Source organism: Myotis daubentonii, chromosome 7, assembly GCF_963259705.1.
Source record: "Myotis daubentonii chromosome 7, mMyoDau2.1, whole genome shotgun sequence".
Lineage (NCBI taxonomy): Eukaryota > Metazoa > Chordata > Mammalia > Chiroptera > Vespertilionidae > Myotis > Myotis daubentonii.
Window position 1 is genome coordinate 21404160 of NC_081846.1, and position 22479 is coordinate 21426638.

At 41.0% G+C, this 22479-nt stretch overlaps 1 long non-coding RNA gene across 1 annotated transcript in view; it reads right to left on the reverse strand.

Annotated features, from left to right (window-relative positions):
* Positions 1-17132, reverse strand: part of LOC132237926 (uncharacterized) — a 137587-nt gene extending 120455 nt beyond the window's left edge. Inside the window, exon 1 of the long non-coding RNA XR_009453695.1 lies at positions 16924-17132. This is a non-coding gene — a long non-coding RNA (uncharacterized LOC132237926). The remainder of the gene's footprint in view (positions 1-16923) is intronic.
* Positions 17133-22479: the final 5347 nt, after the last annotated feature.

The window sequence follows — 22479 nt, forward strand, 5'->3', positions numbered from 1 at the left end:
GTTTCTTAGTTCAAGAGCACCCTCTTCTGTTGGTATAAAAAAGTGTAGCTTCTTTCCTTGATGGCACTTTGGGGGGGGATGACTGATATATCTTCTGATTTGAGGGATTCACTTTTGTTTTGCAGAACACTCTCACTTCCTTGTTTCTCTTCACTAACCAGCTTTCCAAAGCACCCTGCCCTGTGGTGTCCTCTCCTCCAGAGATGGAGCCTTTCCCACATTGCCAATCCCTGTTCCACACACTGTCAAGTGTCTAAATGTTTCCCTCCACGTCCCACGTGGTTCAGGGTTCAGTATCTGGAAGCGGAGCCGCACACAAATTAAAGAGAAAAGACACGAGATACTTTGGGAATATTGGGGGACCAGGCGGGCAAGTCCAACTCAAGGAGAAGGACTTCCACTGTGCTCAGGCCTCACCAAGCTTTTTATAGTGAGAGGTAAACAAGGTAGTGATTAACATAGTTACACATTTCTTGTGAGTTTCACTTGTTTTGACCATGGTTACACTTCCTGCACTTCCTCAGCCCATTAGCTTCCCAGATAAGATCTAGGGAGTGTTATAAGGTCAAGCCTAATTATGCTAAGAGGACTGTGCCCTCTAAGCTGGGACTTGTTTGTGAATTTGCCAACAGGTCAGTCCGAGGCTTAACCCTATATCAGTTTCCCACAGTCAAGCCCTTCCATTCAATTCCCCAGAAACCAGTCTTTTCAGCTACCTCCTCTGAGTTGTTCTCATTATTTTTCACTCAAGTGTTAACTTCTCTTTCTAGGGTTATTTTATCTGTGGTTCTGCCATAGCAAGGCCCCCAGACCCCTCTCCTCTTTTCCATGTCTTCTACCTGATTCTTTGTTCCAGCATGATGTGATCTGGGGTTGGCCCTGTTGGACCTGGCAGTTTACTCTTCTATTGTAATGTAATTTGAAGCTTGGAGTATTAGCTGTGTTATATATACAGTATATGTGAGTGTGTGTGTGTGTGTGTGTGTGTGTGTGTGTGTACGAGAAATAGACAAAGAGAGAGAAAAAAAAACTGGAAGTCTTTATTGACTAAAGGAATTCTTAAAACTGTTTTGACATAAAAAAACTAACTTTTAGGATTAATAAAGAAACTTTAGTAGAGTCAGTCCCTTGGCTTCCAGGCCATTTTTACCACTAACACCCTATGTGGCCTTAGACAAGTCATTTAACTTGTCTGGATGCCAGTTTTCTCTTATTGGAAAGATAAGAATGTCTTTAAGTGGCTTCCCATTGGCATTCAATAAGTTTTAGACTCCTCCATTTCTCTTACCATCTTTGACTCCCCTCTTCATTTTATGCACACAAATGACATTAACTTGCATCTTATAACTCAGGCCTCAGTATCACAAAGAAAACTAGTCTTATGTTAACTGAATCTTGCAAAAATGTAAATATAAATTTTCTAGTTTAAAGAGAATTGAGGTCTCTGTTATTCAATTTCCAGCCCTTTCAGGGTTGAGGGCTCAGTTGGGAGGTGCCACATGCCTGTGTTGGGTTTCTTTATAAGGTCTGGATGTTCCCTTTCAAACACACACAGTCCAGGAAGAAGCCACTGCCATGACCTCCTTTCATCTTCTCCATTCTTTTCTGGGCTCAAGGTCCTATCTTGAACCCAACTCCCGCTCTATGAAATATCTCCATTCCTACAGGCGACCATAATTTTAAATAAACCAAAGTAGGGAAGGAACAAGGGAATTGCAAGAGTAAATATGAAAACATACAAAGTCACCATAATGATTCTTGCTCAATAATGTGAATTTATATAGTGTTCTCAGTTTTCATGTGGCTAAAATAATGATCTATACCCCACATTCATTGTGACTAAAGAGACAGTATCACAGATTATCCCAGAGGGACCATCCAGAGGTCACGTTGGGTATGCCCTTAACCTCGCATTGAAATAGCCCTCACCCACTGTAAAGAGATGCAAACACTGAGTGGGTAGAGAGATCTTCCTATCCTTCAAGCTGTTGAGGAAATGAATCAGCCCTCTCACCACCTGCTCATGGGTTCCAACCCGTCCGACATTCAGGAAGCCAAGTGGGGAGAGACTTCCTTTATCTGTCTAATCTCCAGTCTTACCTATTCTAACTACATCCAACTGCCACTTGTCAGCTTTTTACCTCTCTGCATCTGTCTCCAGAACACTGGCTGCAGTGCTGACAACAATAGCAGGTCAACACAAACACATGTACATGCACACATGCATGTACAGCCATGCACACAAACCTATGTGTGCACACAATATACAGACACGCACACACACAAAAACATACATAACACATGAGCACCAACATACTAGTACTTAGGTAGAATGTCAGAGACAAGAGGAAGACATGTTGAACTTGAACAAATCCTTTGAGAAAGAATTGGGAATCCAGAGGCCAGAAAGAACAAACACATATAGCCCCCTGAGGACCCCAAAATATTGCAGAGCTTCCTTATCTCCGCTTATTGTCTCTACCTCTACCAATCCAGTTTCATTCCAGAGGTCAAGAAGGCTCTTTTAATCTCACTGTCCAACTCACACTGGCCAATCATTTTTCATAGAAAAACAGGATAAAATTTAAATACAAATCTAACCCTTTTGTCCTGCTTAGAATCGTTCATTGGTTTCTCATTTCTAAGTTCAGCTAAGCTAAGCAATGTCAGTAAATAGCTACTTTGCCAAGTGGAATGGGCCAAGTGAGATAAGAAGTTAGAGAAGGAACTCATTGAAAGGGGAAATTTCTTCCAGTGAGAGATCCAGAAAACTTTCACAGAAAAGGTGATATTTAACAAAGCCTTAAAGGAGACATAGTGATATAAAGGCCTTTGAGAACAACTTTCTAGGAAACTTATCCAGCAAACAATGAGCGATTAAATTATTCTGTAACAAAGCATGTATGTAGGGAATCAGCAGAAGATATTTGGCCTTTAGAGAGATGGGAGGGCCCCAGTCTGGGAGCATTTGAAATGTCAAGCTTCTGGTGACCATGAACCACCTTTTTGGCCTCAGCTCTTCATTAATGACTCTAGGTTTGGTATCCAGAGTAGTCATGGTATGCCACAAACCTCGTAATGTTTAACTCATCAAGATTCATAGCTTTTAGAACATGGTTTTTGAATTAGAAGAAGGTAAAAATGATAAAAATTATTCCATCTTCGGCAGCAGTATGGTTAATGTGCTTCATCTAACCTCAGGATCAGCAATTCTGATAGCTTCGTGTGGCCCCACAGTAATTCCTGCCCTAAAGAAATACTAATTGGCTCAGTTGCAGATGGGTATGCTAACTTCCATGCAACATGGGAACAGTAGGAAAGTCCCTATGAAAAGAATAATATAGGCAATGTAAAGTATTGAAAGCCGGTCTGAAAATGCCCACCTGGCAAAAGCACTTAAATCCATTCATTACTTTGACGCTAATCTGAACTAGAGCTACAGCTAGTTTAAATAGAGTATGCCACCTAGTATAACATAATGGTCAATATCATCAATTCAAGTACTAGGGAGAAATGCAGAGTTAAGACTCAAATCCAAATCTTCCTGAGCAAATATGACAGTTAAGCCACTTCTCCAGGTCTCCGTGCCCTTGTCTGTTAAATGGACATACAAAGAGTAGCTCTTCAAATTTACTTTGAGGATTAAAAGTAAGAGCTCTTAGCATCATCCCTGGCACATAGATGGGGCTCAATAAATATTCAGTGATTTTTTTAGCAATTGAATATTTAATAAATGTTGGTAAAGGAAAAGGAACTCCCATAAACAATAGTCAACTGATATTTGACATTAGAGCAAAGTCAATAAAATGGAGCAACAATAGCCTCTTCAATAAATGGGTATCCATGCCCAAAAATCAAAAAACAGATTTTACACCCTTTACAAAAATTAACTCAAAATGGATCATAGACCTAAATGTAAAATACAAAACTATAAAACTAAAAGATAATATAATATACAGCCAAGATGACCTTGCGTATAATGATAACACAACACCAAAGGCACAAACCATAAAAAATACCTGATGATCTGGACTTCATTAAAATTGAAAACTTCTGCTCTGTGAAAGACAGTATCAAGATAATTAGAAGACAAGCCACAGACTTGAAGGAAATATTTACAACAGACCCATCTGATAAAAGATTGTTAACCAAAATACACAAAGAACTCTTAAAACTAAACAATATGAAATCAATCAACTTGATTCTTAAAAATGGGCCAAAGACCTTAACAAATACCTCATCAGAGAAAATACACATATGGCAAATAAACATATGAAAAGATGTTCAACATCATATGTCACCAGGGAAATGCAAATCAAAACAACAGTGAGATACACATGTATAAGAAGGGCCAAAATCCAAAACACTGACAACACCAAATGTTGATGAGGATGTGGGACAACAAGGACTCTCACACATTACTGGTGGGAATGCAAAACGGTACTGCCACTTTGGAAGACAGTTTGGCAATATATACAAAAATAAACAGACTCTTACCAGACATTTCAGCAATCACTCTCCTTGGTATTCAAGTTGAAAACATGTCCACACAAAAACCTGTAATATGTTATAGTTTGCTAGAAACAGGTGTTTATAACAGCTTTATTTATAATTGCCAAAGCTTTAAAGTAACCAAGAGGTCCTTCAGTAGGCAAGTGAGTAAATGAACTGTAATATATCCCAACAATGAAATATTATTCAGCACTAAAAAGAAATGTGCTATGGAGCCATGAAAAGACATGGAGGAAACTTAAATGCCTATTACTAAATGAAAAAAACCTAATCTGAAAAGGCTACATCCTGTATGTATGTATGTCCAACATATATGGCATTCTAGAAAAAGCAAAACTATGGAAACAATAAAAATAACAGTCATTGCCAAGCATGGGAGTGGAGAGATGAATAGGCAGAACACAGAGAATTTTTTAAAGCAGTAAAAATACTCTTTATATTATGATAATAAACATATGCAAAAAATACTTTTGTCCAAACCCATAGAACATACAACACTAAAAGTGAACCCTTAGGTAAACTATGGGCTTTTGGTGATTATTTCAGGTTTAAAAAAAAAAAAGTGCCATTCAAGCGAGCAATGTTGATAATGGGAGAAGCTGTGCTTGAGATGGGGCAGGGAGTATGGGAAATCTCTACACCTATTAATTTTGTTGTAAATATAAAACTGCTCTGAAAAATTGTCTTAATGTTTTTAAAATGCTGGAAAGAAAGGAAAGGAATGGAAAGGAGAGAAGAATGGAGAGGTGAGGAAAGGGAAGGAAGGGAAGGGGAAGGGGAAGGGGAAGGGGAAGGGGAAGGGGAAGGGGAAGGGGAAGGGGAAGGGGAAGGGGAAGGGGAAGGGGAAGGGGAAGGGGAAGGGGAAGGGGAAGGGGAAGGGGAAGGGGAAGGGAAGGGAAGGGAAGGGAAGGAAAGGAAAGGAAAGGAAAGGAAAGGAAAGGAAAGGAAAGGAAAGGAAAGGAAAGGAGGGCATATGAAGGATACTATTCTGCATGGCTCATTATCCCCTTCAGGGGTAAGAATAGCTGTTTAGAAGGGAAACCCACAAAAACTATTGAAAATCCCTCAGCGAACACAGGTTTGGTGGAACTGGAGAGCATGGTGGGATCCCACTAAAAATAGCTTGGAGCTAGGAGGAAAGACTTCTGTATCATGGTCCAGACTCGACACTACAGTTTTAGGCAAGTCACATCATTTCTCCAATACTCAGGCTATTTAACTTTAGAATTGCCACATGGAACTGATTGGCCTCTGAGTTTCTTTAGCCCTCTTTCTCTGAGGTTATGGAAGTTGACTATGACTAAAGACCCTTGAAACTCAATGTTGTGGCTCTTGAGAAAGTTTGGTTAAAGTTCTATAGCTGAAGCAGGAGACTGAGCTCAAGGACCTGATGGACATTCTTTCAGCCAAAGACTCCTAAAAATGGCTTTTTCTTCTTCCTTACATTTCCAAAGCTTCCCAGAGATGCCCAGAAAGCAGCTCGATGTTTTTTCATGGACTTAGAAAATACAGTCCTGCTCTTTTTTCCTGGGTCCCAGAAAGCTTCCCATTTGGAACTCTTATCTTTAAAACCTTGCAAGGGAGGGGAACTGGTGATTCACAATAGCGCTCAGTGTGATTTAGACTCATAAATCAAGAGATTGTCTGGAGTAAATTGCACAGCGCCTTAGGCCAGACGCAGCAGCCCCATGTTTAAACAATCTGCTCTAATCCCCTTGGCTAACAGGCTCTCCGGCTCCAGGGAATGGCAGGCGGGACTGCCTCATCTGCAAGTCCCAACACTATCCATGATTTCAGCCTGTTTTTAGTGGGGCTTTGGGAGACCATTCTCTCAACTAACTCTATTTCAAACCAATTTCCCTTCCCCAGTCTAAGAAGAAACAAAGCCAGCTCTGGCAAGTAAGACAATGTTCTCAAATATATAAAAATCAACTAAAGCAAGTCTCCTGGGTCCCCTGCTCCCACCTAGGGCCTGCCATTCACAACTGAAGGATCCCTGTGGCCCCAACTAGATGGATCCCCAGTACTTTGACTCAGAATTACTCCTCGGACACAAGGCAGCAATTGGGGGCCTGTTTCTCAGGCATGAAATTGACAAGACCTATTGAGCTGTATTAAGTCCGGTTTACCTATGGGAGCATAGGTGGTGAACCCAGCCCAACCCTCCGCAAGGAGGAGAGTTTAGCATGCCCCTAGGAGAGCTATCTTATGGCGCCCGGACACTAATGCTCTTTTTAAAACTGCTTAGCAAATGCTGGCTATTCGAGGAGTCATGTGGCTTCTCAGATCTCCAGGATCAAGCGTCCGTGTCTCGTTTATACTTCCTGGAAAGTGTCAGGAGCTAATTTCAAAAGGGCAGCTGGTGGGGAAAGAGAGATGCCAAGGGAGGACAATATGACCTCATTCTCCTAGCCTGGGCCTTTATGGGGTACCCAGCATCAGGGTGTCATTGCAGAAAAGCATGCTTGTGGGGTTTGGTTTCTTTCTAACTGGGTAGTTCATCTGCTATTTCTTCTGGACACAGGCCTCTCTGCAATGACTGTTGCAAAACCCCTGGAGGAGCAAAGTTGGTAAGCAAGGCCTTTTAGGAGCCCCCTCTCCCCACCGTGCCAGCCCTAACTCCTCTTTCTGCCCAGTTTCACACTGACTTAATGATGAACTTCCCCTTAAAATGAAATGCTATCATCACCAAACTGTCTGAGAAGAAAGGAAGGTTTATGTAGCTTGGTCTGCTAAGAAGGAATAAGCAGCCTTCAAAGGCTGAATTCAGAGCTGTCACAAGGTCCAAAAATCTGATCATGTGCTTGGCACTGGGGTATAGAAGCATGGCCAAAGAAGGTGTCTTAGTATATCTGGCTACTATAACAAAATACCACAGACTGGATGGCTTATAAACAACAGAAATCTATTTTTCACAGTTCTGGAGGCTGGAAGTCCTGCATCAGGGCACCAGCATGGTCAGATTTTGGTGAAGGTCTTTTTCTGGGTTGCAGACTGTCGACTTCTCATTGTTGCCTCACATGGTAGATGGGGCAAGGGAGTTCTCTGGGGCCTCTTTTATAAGGAGCATTAATCTCATTTATGAGGACTCCATCCTCATGACATAATCACCTCCCAAAGCCAGACCTCCTCATATTATCGCATTGGGCATGAGGATTTCAACATAAGAAAATTAGTGGGACACAAACATTCATCATCGATTGGGGGAAATGGAAGATAGGGGATTTGGGTCCAATATAGGAAATACAGTTATCAAGCACACCAAAAGGCCAGACATTTTGTACATAGATAAATTTAGGACTTGTGATAAATCCGTGAAGCGGGATTAGGACATATCAGGAAACGGGCTAAAATGAGTTAAGAGAGTTGCCTAAAGTCACACCTAATGAGTAACAGACACAAGCCCTAGGTCCAAGGCAGTTTGTCCCAAAGGGCATGCTCTTCTCATGACACCAATGAAGCTGCCTCCCAGGAAAACCGGAGTGAGAAGCTTAGTTCTCAGGCCTCTGCAGCATTCAGAGGGTATATGGTATAAAATGTAAAAGAAAGTTCTAGATTGCATAGCAGAGTAAATCAGAGGGTCTCAACCAGGGATCATTTTACTCCCTTCCATGGTTAAATATTTAGCAATGTCTGGGGCTACTTTCAATTGTCACAACTGGAGGATGCAACTGGCAGGTAATAGAAATAAGCCAGAGATTCTGTTAAATATCCTACAATGCTCAGGAAAGCCCCTGCAATAAAGAATCATCTGGACCAAAATGTCAATACTGCTGAGGTTGAGAAACTCCAAACTAGGTGATCTTAAGGTCTCTTCCAACTCCAGAACTAAATGAGGAGCCTTAATCTTTCCCTCTAGCTGCATAGATGGGATTCAGTTCTATAATCCAATGTTTCTCAAGGTGGAGCCAGAAAGGGGAGAAGGAGACCCACACCCATATCATTAGACCTTTTAAAACCCTGGTTTTCCAGCATACCAAAGGCCCCAAAGAAATTACCTGAATACTGCTCTACCTCCCAAAGACTTGGTATTAAGTGCTCTCATGATGAATCTGCACTCCTGAGAAACCCAGCTAATTGGAAATTCATATGGGCCCGAGGCACCAGGTTGGATAGGGGATTCCAGAAAACTCAAGAAGAAAGGGTGGAAATTCATCAGTTCAGTGAAAATCATTTCAATGAATGCCCAATCGGTAAAAACTCATTCTCTTAAAGGCCAATTTGCTAAGAGTGAATTCCCAGGAAGCCAGTTCTTAGAAAGATCAATTTTCCAAATGACCAATTTGGAAAATTTACCAAATTCACATGTTATGATATTTAATGGGAACATTTATCCACTGAAATTTCTGTTTGTCATGGGAAATTTTCAACATATTCTAACTTTTAACTGGGAATTTTTCCCCCCAGCTAATTGTTATTTCTTTTGGATGGCTTTGAAACTGGAATCAATTTTAAATTATGAATTATTGTCATCTAAAATTCTGTTTATTTTGAATACTGCTTTAAGTTCATTTATTTTCATTTAAAGTTAATTAAAATTGTATGTTGACTTGCCAGCTATTTGTAAAAGGTTCAAGGGAAAAGGGTACAGCCAACGCGATGGAAAGGATGTGAGGGTGGCCAGAGAGACTTCCCACACTAGTCATGTATCAAGGACCAGACAAATAGTCAAGGAAGAATCAACTCGAATGCATCAGGAGCAGCCATTTTGAACTTTTAAATGTGGCTACTAATGACTGGAAGTAATAAGCCAAAGTAGATTGACTGTCTGAGAAATACTAAAGATCCAAGAAAGTGGGCAAAAACCAAAATTGACATTTAAAAACATATTTATAGTTGCTTAGCTGTTTTAGCAAAAAGAGACAATGTTGCTTTTATCACAAGATATGGATTATTGCTAATAATAGCTACAAAAACCATAGATTTTAATTTCTCCTATTGAATGCTACATAGCAACATCATGTAGGTAATGGGACTTTTTCAGCCACTTCTAATTTCTATTGGGCTGCAATGTCATTTTCCAGTTTTCTAAACATCAAGCACTTTTTAGTAGTGTTTGCCAATTTCTCAAACTGCATATCTGCCTTGTTTTCCATTTCTGGCAATTCGACATTTACATTTAATATATTTATATTCAAAAGCATTGGAAATGTATCAGAATTTTAAATTAAATTTAAACTTAAACTAAATCTTCAATATAAAAAAAATCAAAAGGTTACTTTTAAATTTGAAAACATACAAAGTGAATCAGTTTTAAGCTAAATCAAATTTAAATTTATATTCTAGAGCATACAAAGAAAATCAAAAATAGCCATCAATTAAAACAGTTCTACATAAATATTAGCATGAACTGAAAAATGTCCATGTGACATGCTGAAATAGCATTACTAATGATAAAATAGGTTTCTTTATGCATCACCATTAGTAACAAAAATGAGACAATGATATTGAGTTGAAAACATTTCTGTTAAAGCAGCTAGACACTCTAGTCCAGTGGTCCGCAAACCGCGGCTCACAAGCCACATGCGGCTCTTGAGCCCCTTGAGTGTGGCTCTTCCACAAAATACTGGCTCGTCCACAAAATACCAACTTCTGCGCATGGGCCACGAAGTTTCAATCTCACTGTATGTGCGTGCCCGCATGTGGTATTTTGTGGAAGAGCCACACTCAAGGGGCCAAAGAGCAGCATGTGGCTCACGAGAACGGTTTGCCGACCACGGCTCTAGTCAAATTGTAAAGAAGTCAGATATTATAAAGAACCAAATTTGATAAATTTGGCATGTTAGTCAATAGGTGAATTGATCTTTTGGCAAATTGGCTTTCTAATCATTGTTTTTCAGGGAACTGATTTTCAGTTCCAAGAATATTTGAAAATGGAGAAAGAGAGTAAGATTCAGAGTGAGGGCTTTAGGAGAGCTGAGCACACCCTTGCTTTTCTTAACCCTTTGGAGGCTGCAATCAGCCCTGGGGGGCAGAGACATGGAACTGAGTCACCCAGATAGCCAGTGCCCTCAGTGAACTGCAGTGCTGGTGGTTGTGTGGACATACGGAGGTTCAAGGCATATTCCTTTCTCTCAAGACAAGCCTCTGCCCTCTGCTGTGTGAAGGAAACCAAATGCTTTAATTAATCGAAACGTAAGCTATCCTGTATGGGGTTTTTGTTTGTTTGTTTTTAGGGTGCTAAATGATCAGTAGAGATTACAAATGCAGCAGAAGCTCAAAGGAGCTGCATCTAGACCAGTAATAGAGGGTCAGGCCATTGGATCTCCGAGGGAGAAGAACAGTTTAAGTCTCATTCCCCTTCTAGATTGAGTTTATAGATGCTTTGTGTATCTGGGAGCTAAGTAAAATGTCCACCCAACTGGTAAATTTCTGATGGTATTTTACTTGGGGCAACCAGATTTATTATTAATTGTTTCAACCAGGAAAAGGAATGGTTCCAGATTTAGGAAGACCTGAGCTGCAATGATAACTGAAGTCCCACTACAGAGGCTGGGCTTGCCTCTGCTCCACAGTGAGAGTTGTTACTCCAAAGCCCCATGGAGGGAAGGGGGCAGGAGACAGCCATATACCGAGCCCCTCATGTACGTGGAGCCCCTCAGATGTATATTGTGCTTGGCTCTTTGCAAATCTTGTCTTCTTTGCTCTCCAACAACTCATGAATTCCTAGCTCCAGACCCTTATCTCCAATGTTGGCAAATGTGCATTCATGCTCAATGTTGACAAATGTCCATGCCTATGCAAGGTCTCCTCCCCAGGAGGGGGGGCCTTCCTTAGCCCCCCAATTATAAGCACGTGCAGCATCTGTTTCATACATTTTGTAAATGTTAATTTAGCACCTAGTAAATCATATAGACATTATTTGTCATTATGTTTCAAGCACCAGCACATAATCTAATATGTAAAAAGAGAGCTCGATTAATATTTGTTAAATGGCAAAATTAATGAATAATTAAACCTTATGACAAATATCATGACCCCCATTTGAAAGATGATAAAACTGAGGCAAAGAGAGATTAAATAACAAGCCCATGTTTACATAGCTAGTAAGTGCTAGATCCAGGATTTGAACGCCAGGTCCACCAACCCAGCGTGGTTCTACTGTAACAGTTTAATGTGAACTGAGCACCTACTATGTCCAGGCACTGTACTGGTCACATCTTAACCGTTAACCCATTTAGATTCTCTTAATAGTCCTGTGAAAAAGTTACTGTTATTTGTAATTTAGAGATGAGAAAACAGAGGCTCAAAGTGGGCCCATGGGCAGGGCTAGAAAGTGCTGGAAATGGAGTTTAAACCCAAATTTGTGTGACTCCAATGCTTTTTATCTTCACACCACTCTGTTATGTTATTATTATTATATAACCCACAGCTATACAGAATACAAATTATTTTATAATTTAACACACACACACACACCCCATAAACCCTCCCAGGAAGAGTTATCACTTTTTTTTCCTGGTGGGAAGGCTCAGATTCTGAGATTAAAATGACTTGTCCAAATCTATATAGCTCGTCAGTGGCAGATCTTAGGGATTATCTATCTATGTTGTTCATGATAGTTTTTTTTGTCAGACGTGGAAATTTAAATTAATTAAAATTAAATTAAAAGTCAGTTCCTCAGAGTCACTAGCCACATTTCAGCGCTCACTGTGGCTGTTTTCTACCATATTGGAGAACTCAGATGTAGGACATTTCTATATCTGAGACCAAAGAGGCCACAAGTCAATACTTTAAGGTGACAGCTGTCCCAGCCAAGGCACCAGACTTGTGAGTGAAGAAACTATCTTGGAAGTGAATCCTGCAGCCCCAGCTATCCCAACATCCAGCCATTTGAGTCATGGAGCAGAGAAGAGCCAAATTTCTGACCCTCAAAATTTGAAAGCATGATAAGACAGTTGTCTTTGTATACCATGTTTGAGGATAGTTTTCTCTGTAGCAATAATAACAGAACAGATTGGAACTTTTGTGTGATGGGTAGAATTTCAAGAGGAGGGTCTATCTAACAGCCAGGCCCAAAGCACAGGTCCTAGAGCTGAGATGCCCAGGTTTGCACCCAGCTCTGCTCCTCGGTGCTTCTTTGGGCTTATGTTGTTGCTTAACCTCTTTAGCTTCTTCTACCAAATGGGAGTCTGGTTGTGATTATGTGAGATAATGCTTATGGAGGCCCTTCGTTGAATGGGTCATAGTGAGAGGCAATGACTGTACATGTAGTCGGCTCTGCAGTTCTCAATATGTGGCCATAGACAAAGAGCACTTGTAAAAGTGTTTTTCTGGTGAGATAACCACTGAGCAGTATGCATTTGGAGATTGGAAATTATGTAAATTTAAGAGGTTAGAAAAGTATTTGAGCCAGTAGCTCTGCTCAGGAAATAGCCATATGTACATGGATTTGCCTCCATTGTCTGGGAGTTGAAACATTTCCCCTGTTTAGATGACAGTGATCAAAAAAGAAGGGCCACCAATTCCAGAATGTATTCTGCTTCAGACGATGCTTTCTGTGTCTGGAGTCCCAGCTGTCTATTGTCCTGTGCCTTATTTGATCTCACAATAGATTACCTGGCCCAGAAGCTATCTTCTGAGCACATCCCCTTCTGAGCTCTCTCCTGAACTGAGACCTCTATTATAAATGGACTTCTATTCTTCTTGCCACACTAACCCTAGCATCTGACACCTGGCACACCTCTCAGGTTGAATGTTCTTCTGATGTCTGGCTTCAGTAGTATCTCTCTCTCTCTCTCTCTCTCTCTCTCTCTCTCTCTCTCTCTCTCTTCCACCCTTCTTTTATTCCTCCTTCCTTCTCTCTCTCACCTATTCACACATCACATCTCTCATCTTACTTAGTTCAATCTTCTTAGAAGCTGGAACAGAAATCATCAATTTCTTAGAATTAAAGTCACTTTCTCTCTAATCAGTACTACTAAATCCTCCTAGCCCCTATTTCTCTTATCACATTTCAGGTGGGAAAATGGCATGAGTGGCAGATATAGAGGGAAAGCCAAAGAGTAAGAGGTATTTTCCAGGACTAAGCATTATGAGTGTGGCTCCTGAGCTGCCCTGCAGAGAGTGAGGAGGCCACATCCTTGGCATCACCCTCATGAAGGTCCTCCCCACTCCTTCCAAAAACTGAAATCATCAGCTGTCTTCATCATCAAGGAAGAGTCAATGGAGAGGAGAAGGAGGGAACTTTATCTCTGGAATTCCATATTCTCTGTGCTCCAGAGAACAGTAAGGTCAGGGCATTCTGTTTAACTTCCCAGGTGGGTCTCGGGTACCTGACACGGCCTGGCAACCCATGTTTCTCCTCTGATTTTCCTGGCACCAGGAGCTTAGCAAGTCCAGGAGCCAGGGAGAGGATATGGGTGGTGCAGTAGCAGGGAGTGTGTCTGGACCTGGATTAGGGAGGTGAGCAGGCATTCGTCAGAGCAGCAACTGGAGGGGTGGAGTGAGGGTAAGGGATGTTGAGATCAGGAATGAAGGGTAAGATTGCAGAAAGTCAGCCCTACATTTTGCCATTTCTGATCTCTCAGGATGGATATAGCTTAAGGGTTAGAGTGAAAGAGGGGTAGAATAAGAAAAGAGGAAAGGGAGGACAAATCTGGCCTTATTCTCTTCCTGGCTTTGACATGCTCTAGTCCTTGTTTTTCTACCTAAGAGAAGATCTTACAGGCAGTGAAGAACCCAACTTCAGGGCCTCATTTACCTTGAGCATGTCACTTAACTTCTCTGAGTCTCCCTTTCTCTATCTGCAAAATAAGTTGTACAACCTCTAAGAGTTGTGGTAAGCATTAAATAAAAAAAAACACAGATGAAGTTCCTTAGCTAGGAATTAGACCAGTTCAGACATTCTCTAAATGTTAGTTTCTTCTCTCCCTTTCACTTTCTCACCATCCACCTTCATGAGAGAGAACAACCTCTAGGCCAAAATGTAACTAGAGAAAAAGCCACGGGCAGAGGAGCAGGTTGTTGCAATCCTGTTCGAGGCATGTAATCACTGTGAAGTCAACCTTAATAGTTTATATTTATTTTGCACCTGTCCTTGAAGAGCTCTACCCCCTTTTGGCCATCAGAAGCACTCAGTCATCTGCATGAACAGCTGAGTGAGGTCAAGAGCAAAAGCATGTATCATGCCCAGCTCAAGTTGGAGAGCTCAACCTAGGAAGTAAAAGGATTTGCCCAACGCTATTTAGTTAGAAGAGAGATAGAACTGAGGTTGGTATATTATGGATGATTCTTCAGTGATAACCAAGGTTCTCACTTTGTTCTTCTGTCTCCCAAGCAAAAACTGGGTAATCTTCATTCTTTCTCACTCCCTGAGGCCATCCTGCCTGTGTGGACCCAGGATTCCACAGGCCTAACTCTCAAAGCTCCATATAGCTGGTGAGTCATTGAGTCTTGAGGAGAATTTGCCCCAAGGCAGAAGCTCTCCAGGGATGCAATTTTCATCTGCCCAAGAACTACTTCCCTCCAGCCTAGATGTTAGACAACAGCAGGCATGTGGAATGCCCAAGTGCCTATAAAAGGATTATTACTAAGTAAGAGTGGATGATGATAATTAATTATCTTCCCTTAAAGAGAAAATCCCTGGAGCAAACGCATCAAAGGCAATGTTTTACTGAGTTGGCAATTTCTTTGGCTCTGGAACAAGATGACTCCTTAGTCTGCATCTTTCTCTCACATTCTGACTTGAGCAATATGCATTCTGACTTTGGACAACTTCTTCTAATTCCCACCTTTATCCCTATCCTTGATCCAAAAATCTTCATTATTAAAACTTCACACCAGGTTCACAGAAATATTTTATAGCATCCCTTTGATGGATTAATTCATGGTTACTCTCCTCCTTTACTAAAATCTAAATCAAAGAAAATGCACTTATAGTGGAGAACAAAATATCCCTGCCAGGCAAAGAGAGAAAACCATGGAAAATATACATCTAAAGAGATGGCACTATCTATCTCTTCCTCAACAGATACCTTACAAGAGGAGTAGTAGACAGAGAAGGAATGTGTGTCATCATCCAACAAGTGAAGGAACCTGGCCAGATTTTCTCCAAACCTTGTCCTATGTCAGAGATTCTATAAGATGCATATAGATGCATATCTTAGAAACAAGCACTTACTTCACAATTCTTAGGAAACATCTCCTGTCATATAGACCCAAATCAGCAGACCTATGACTAGTAGCAAAAGTCTCTGCTTACTGAGTAAAGTGGACCATGAAGAGAACATCCCAAAATCTCATGTGACTAATCTTGAAGGAATCTTGGAATGTCCATGTACAGTGACAAGAGGAGAGGTTAAGGAATCAGGGAGTGAAGAAGGCTCTGTACTTTCTAGCCTTGTGACCTGGAGGCTCTCTGGGAGTTAGTATTCTTATCTGTAAGAAGAATTCTTATCTACAGGGGTTCTTGAGAAGTTGGGAGGAGATCATTGATATATGTCAGCACCTTAGCTACTAGGTATGCCATTACCATGTTACATAATCACCATCTTGGGAAGATGAGGGCAGGGCCATGAAGCAGGCCACACATGCCATTGTATCCCAGCTCTAGAAGACTATCTGGCCCTTTGTACATATCCAGTAAGTATTTGTTGAATGAATCAGTGCAATCAGATCTATTTGTTGTGCCTAGTGAAACCAGAGCATTGGTAGACTGTTACCTTTCAGTAAAAACTCTCTGGACATCAATGAAGTGTTTTCCAATCATCAAGCTGCAGGGATCTCAACATGCAAAGATGTTCTTTTGAAGGTGCACACACACACACACACACACACACACACACACACACACACACCCCTTCCAAAAGCTGTAGAGGCTTCATAGGACTAGACAGAGATAGACCTCCACCAATCAATTTTGGAGAAACACTTGCATGCTAGTAGACTTTATCTGGAAACAACCAGCCCATCACCATCTTGTTAGAATAATTATTGTTAGTGGTTGGCACAGGCAAACTCATAATCTCAGTGTTTTAGCCCAATAAAAGTTTGATTCTTACTCACTGAAAGTCCAAGGTGGCTTTCTATGGGGTTTTTCTCCAACTAATGACTCAAGTCTAGTTGTCTCCCCATCTCAGCATATTCCTTTCTCCACCAGAGGAAAGAGCGATGGAGATGGCACAGTGGCTCTTCACTGCCTTGACCCATTCCTGATCATAGCCATCAGCCACAACTACTCACATGACTCCAGTACAAATTCAAAGGGAACACATGCATAATAATGTGAGCACCAAATGTCTCCACCACCCCGGGGGACCCAATGTATGGACATCCTGTAATCACCACTCTGACAGCCAGGAAGCTCTGGATACCCTCCCTTTACACTTCAATGCTTTAACTGCTAAAGAAGGCTTTTAAACAAGATACTCCTAGCCCTGAAAACTATTTTCTACTTTGCTGATCACTCACCTTTTCTCCTCTTATTCTGATAGAGACTGGATTTCAGAGGGGATTACATGGAGGCAATCTTCATGGTGTCTTTGTAGCTGGTTTCCTCCCCAGCAACTCAGCTGAGAGGCAAAGGTCACAGAAAACCTGGCACCCTTCTAACATCACTATCTCCTGGAGAACACAGGCCCTCCCTCTCTGGAATGCATGGAGATTGCCAGTTACATCATAATTCTCCTGCCAGCTTCAGTGTTGTCTGCCAGGAGTAGGGGCTACTCCCAAGAGGCTGACAACCTGAGCAGCCTTTATAGCCATCAGAGGGGCCATAGTCTGCAGGTGAAAGTCCAGTTCCTCTTGACTAGCCCATGACTCTCGGAAAGAGAGAGAGTAAAGCTCGCCTGAGACTTTCAGAGGAAGGAAACACATGCAATTTGAGGCCCTAAGGACTAAAAAGGCAGGCCTATATTTCAGGCTGTAGCTTTGCCAAGTTTTTTCCATGAGCATGAGGCTGTGGAAATTCTGAACTGTCCAATCACTGGCTGTGGTCCAAGCCACACTTCCCTTTGCCTTCCCAATGCACCCCTTACCACACCAATTCCCTGACTGCCTCCAGCAGCCCCAGCATTTTCCTGCAGCAAACGCATTGAGAGTCCTAAAAATTGAATGCAAGAAGAATAAAAGGCGAGAGCAGGCTTATTATTAAACTCCCCTTCAACTGGCTGCCTGGATTCTTTTAAGTCTACAGTTGGATTTCTTTGAGGTCTCAGTACGTGCTGCTTTGCATGGCTGGCTTAGCGGATGGGGAAAGGAGGTAAGACAAGCTCTGCTCTGGATAAATAAAAACCTCTTTGTTAATTAAGAACCCACCGACGAGGCCATGGCCTATGTCAGGCAGCCTACACAGAAAGTTTGATTCTTCAGAAAATGAAAACAAGGAAAGAGAGAAACTCTCCCCACCACACTGCATAACTTTGTTCAAAGGCTGCTAAGTTATTCCCTGCTTCTACATCAGCTGTGAGAGGCCTCTGAAATGTGCTGTAGTTAAAATAAAACACAAGCCCCCAAGCATATGAAAAAAAGAATGTGTTAGGATATCTAAAACAGTTAATCTCCCATCTTCTCTAGGAAAAAGAACTTAAAACATTCATTTCCTATACAGCTTTCTATGCTTTCATGTCCTGTCCAAACAACAATCTGAGTGCATGATCTGAACAATTAACCCAGATGGCACTGGAAAAAGAAGGCAGGTAATTCACCCAAAAGTCCCCACAAGAACTTAAAAATGGCTAGCCCTTTGTAAGGATGATTCCTAGCTCTGCTTTGCAAAAGCTCTTTGTTCGCCAAAGATTATACCAAACATGAATGACAAAAACATGGGGCCACACACCTCTCTCCATAGCCCTGTCCCTTGCTGTACCATTCTCACCTAAGCTTCTGAATCAGATAGTCTAGGGTCAGACTTCCAGGTCTGCCTCATCATAGATAGGTCATGTAAATTGTGTTCAATGCAAGAAGACCATGAGGGTTAGATGTGGTCATATGTAATATGCCTAATATATACGATGTAGTCAATAAATAACACATAAAAGATCAGCATCATAAAATTGCATTGTTATTATTAATACCTCCTCCCACTCTTTCTTCACTTCCCTTGAACAGAGTCAGTCTACCCCAAAGGGACTTCAGCCATTTCAAGGTAACCCAAGGGATAAACTGGGCTAATTAAACTTGTCAGACTAGGGCAGAAAGGAATATAACAGCCTGAGGTCACTAAAAGCTCCAACTGACGCTCCTACTTCCTATGAATTATCCCATCCTCCATCTCTTTACCTTTACTGAGCATTTACGTATGTCCAGCCCTTGCTACTCTTTGCTTCTATTGTCTTAGCTGAACATCCCAACAACTCTGATGTTTATAGGAGCCCTGGGACCCTAGCTGTCCCATTGTTTATAGTCTTTCCTCTCAGGCTTGGCCACAACGCTGCTCTTAAAAACCTCTCAAAACATCCCCAACCCAAAATGGATCAAGAGCCTCTTAACTTTGTGTGCACACCATTCTTGCCACGTTATAGCCTCACAGAAGCCAAGTCCACAGATTTCTGGGAAACAGAGAGTTACTAGTTCTGGAGCTCCTTCCCACGGGACTCTGCTAGATTTAGCCCCAGGATTACTACCTCTGGGTACAAGGGATCCTAGAGGAATCCTGACTAGAACCCAAAACTGTTTATAAAACCTATATACTATGGTTTCCCCTTCCTATAACTCCCCAATGGTTATCATAAAGTTAACCTGATAGTCCTCCCCTCCCCACATCTCACCAATAAGTAGATGAGACAGACATACAGGCAGCTGGGGATTTTTGTGAGGATGAGAATAGTCAAGTTTAAGGTTCATGGATTTTTAGCAACCACTCAACAGTAAAATGTTATCACTTTGGTCTGCTCTTTCTGGTCTAGTAATCTACTCATCTTGCTAAAACTACAGAAAAGCATGCTGAGGCTGAGATGCCAGACACTCCAGTCTCCTGTGTTGAGAATTTGAATGTCTAAAACCACCAAACAATGTATATATAAATCTTCCCATTAGGTATTCTGCAAGATGACATCTCTCCCCTCCCACACCACCCTGACATTTCCTCCCCACCACTTGCCCAGAGAACTTGGCCTCTACATAAACCCAACACAGGTACAAGATTTTAAGTTTTCTATTTCTTTCCATTCTGACTGGTCCACCTCTACCAAATTGCTGTTAGGATTGAGGTCTACCAGCCCCTGGAAACTTTAGTCAGAATGATCAAGTGTGGCAGAGAGAAAGAAGAGGAGTTAGGAGTCACACAGACTGGATTTGAATCCTGATTCAATCACTCATTAGGGATTACTTGCCACTAATCCTTAACTACACAGTTTCCACAACTAGGTAATGAAAACAATGTCTTCTGCAAAAAGATGCTATGGGTGTTAGAAGCCTGTTAAACACTGACTAACAGCAGAGAGCAGTAATTACTGCATTATTTCAGGGTCTGTTGTGTGTTCCACATCTAACCAATTCTCATCGTTGCCTTTTATGGTCAAAACAACACTCTGAAGTTTATTATTCCCCATTTACTAATGTCAGGATCCAGAGAGATTATTTAATTTGCCCAATTCAAACCAGCCTGACTTCAAAGTCTGCTCTTTCTCCAACTCTTTCCTTGCCTTTCCTAATTGGCCCTGCTGCTCTAGCCCACCAACCAAGTGCTCTTGTTACCACAATCATTTCCTAAGAAAACACCTCGAACCCTCTCCTCTGGATATTCCATAGCTTCTCACCCATGTTCTAAAGAACAATAGTGTTCAGCCTTCTCCAAAAGGCAAGGAACAGAAGCCAAAAGGATGAAGTTTCATGTCATAAATGTAAAGTTCTACATTTCTGTTAAAACCAAACATTATATAGAAAGGTTTTAGAGCAACTCTACTCAGGCTGGTCAAGGGAAGGGGGCTGTAAAGAAGATAGCAGCTGCTATTTAGGCTCCATCTTGTGCTCAATATGAGGAGTGTGGCACATGGCTTTACTATTTAATGCCACACAATTCATGTGAGCAGCGAGATGAAGCTCCTTTAGAAGCAAATGTCTTGGGGCTTTAGCAATAGATGAAAAATAGACCTTGAAGGAGGTGCTAGTTTTGTTCAAAGGCCTGACCACTTAAGAGGGGTGCTTTCAATCCTTCAGCTGTTTTAAGAAGGCTATTGACAGTACCGTATTGTTTTGATTACTATAGCTTTGCAGTGTAGGTTGAAATCAAAGAGTGTGATACCTCCAACTTTATTCTTCTTTATCGAGATTGATTTGGCAATTTGAGATATGTTTGTGGTTCCATATAAATTTTAGGATTATTTTTACTAGTTCTGTGAGAAACACTATTGGTATTTTGATAGGGATTGCATTAAATCTGTAGATTGCTCTGGGTAGCATGGACATTTTAATCCTTCCAATCCATGAGCATGGTATATTCATTTATTTGTGTCATCTTCAATTTCTAAGAAGGGGGATCTGAAAGGTGTGGTCAGGATGATGAGAGAAAATGCATCTATTTAAAAAATATTTATTGATGTTCATACAAATCAAACAATGTTCTACAATGTTACAAAATCCTTCCCTCTCAGAGACTCTAAATGTCCTTTCTCATGTATGATTTCCAACAGCCTCCCAAGTTTGCACCTTGGTCTGGAAGGCCATAGCAGACCGGCCTCTGGCTTTCTCTAATTTGTCTCTTACCATTCACCTATCTCTGACAATGCTCCTAAAACACTGCCCTCTTTGTCTTCCTTGCATACAACAAGACTTCAGGGCCTTTGCACTAGCAGTTGCCTTAGGTACCATCCAGTTGTAAGAGCCTGTTATTTCATTCCAAGATTTTTCAAAGATTATGCTGGCTGTCATTCCTTTATATTTTTTGTTTTTCTAAGTTCTTTGAATGGATTTATATTACTGTTTCTATTACTTAAAAATTCTTCAATGCACTATGCTATAGACCTGAAATTAATACAAAATAGTGTTGAATGTAAACTGTAAAATGAAAATAAAATGGTGGAATTGGGCAATGAGATAAAAGGGGGGGGAACACAGCTGTAATGTTCTCAATAATAAAGATAAAATTTTTTAAAGGGAAATGAAAGTGATGAGCCAGTGACAAAATAAAAATTATTAAGTAATAGGGGTTGCAATTAATAACGTTTGTTTGAGGGAATTTGATATTTACTTTAAGGGAATAGTAATTATAACGACTTCCTTTTTGCCATCACTGTAGCCTTGGTGCATATGGCATTGTGGGACTCAATTAATCACTATAAGATGATCAAATATTGAAAGTTACAAGAGCAAATATACAAAGTATAACTCCTACATCTTTTTTCATTCTCCTTACTGTGATTTCTTTACATATAAACCTATTTCCCTTTTATTTTAAATTAATTATTTGAGAGTAAACATAAATGATACAATATCTTGCCATTGGCCAATGTTTCTAACCACAATGATTGGAATAAAGCACTGCCTTGCTAAGAAAAAAAACACATATGGGCTGCCTCTAGATGAGTTCTGCCTTTGAATTTTATGGTCCTGAAAATGCTTTGGTTCCAAGAAAGGTCATCTCCTATCTGATGGCTCTTCTCCAGTTTATGGATATTTTATTAAAAGCTGCATCCGGTAGACCTTCCAAAATGTCTAGCAAAAATTTCTTTCACTAAAGGTAAGGAAATGAATAACAGTATTCAAGTCTCAGAGGGGTTGTTAATATGCAGAGCAGAGGCCAGCTGTTCTCCATCTTTTCTGAACATATATCAAGAGGGGGGGAGGGAAACAGCACTGAAATCAGAGCAGGCAAGATGTAAGTTGCACAGATAGAAAAGTGTGCTTAAGATAGAGGATTGTGAAGTAGCAGAAGAAGAAACATTTAAGGATTTCTCCCTAGAGAATTTGCAGTCTGAGCTGATTTAGTCATGGGCCACTTGGAGAACAGAACATACACTAGAAAGTTACCTAACTCTCCCAAAGTAACTTTGGACACTGGAGAATTTCCATCAAATCATAAGTATCTCT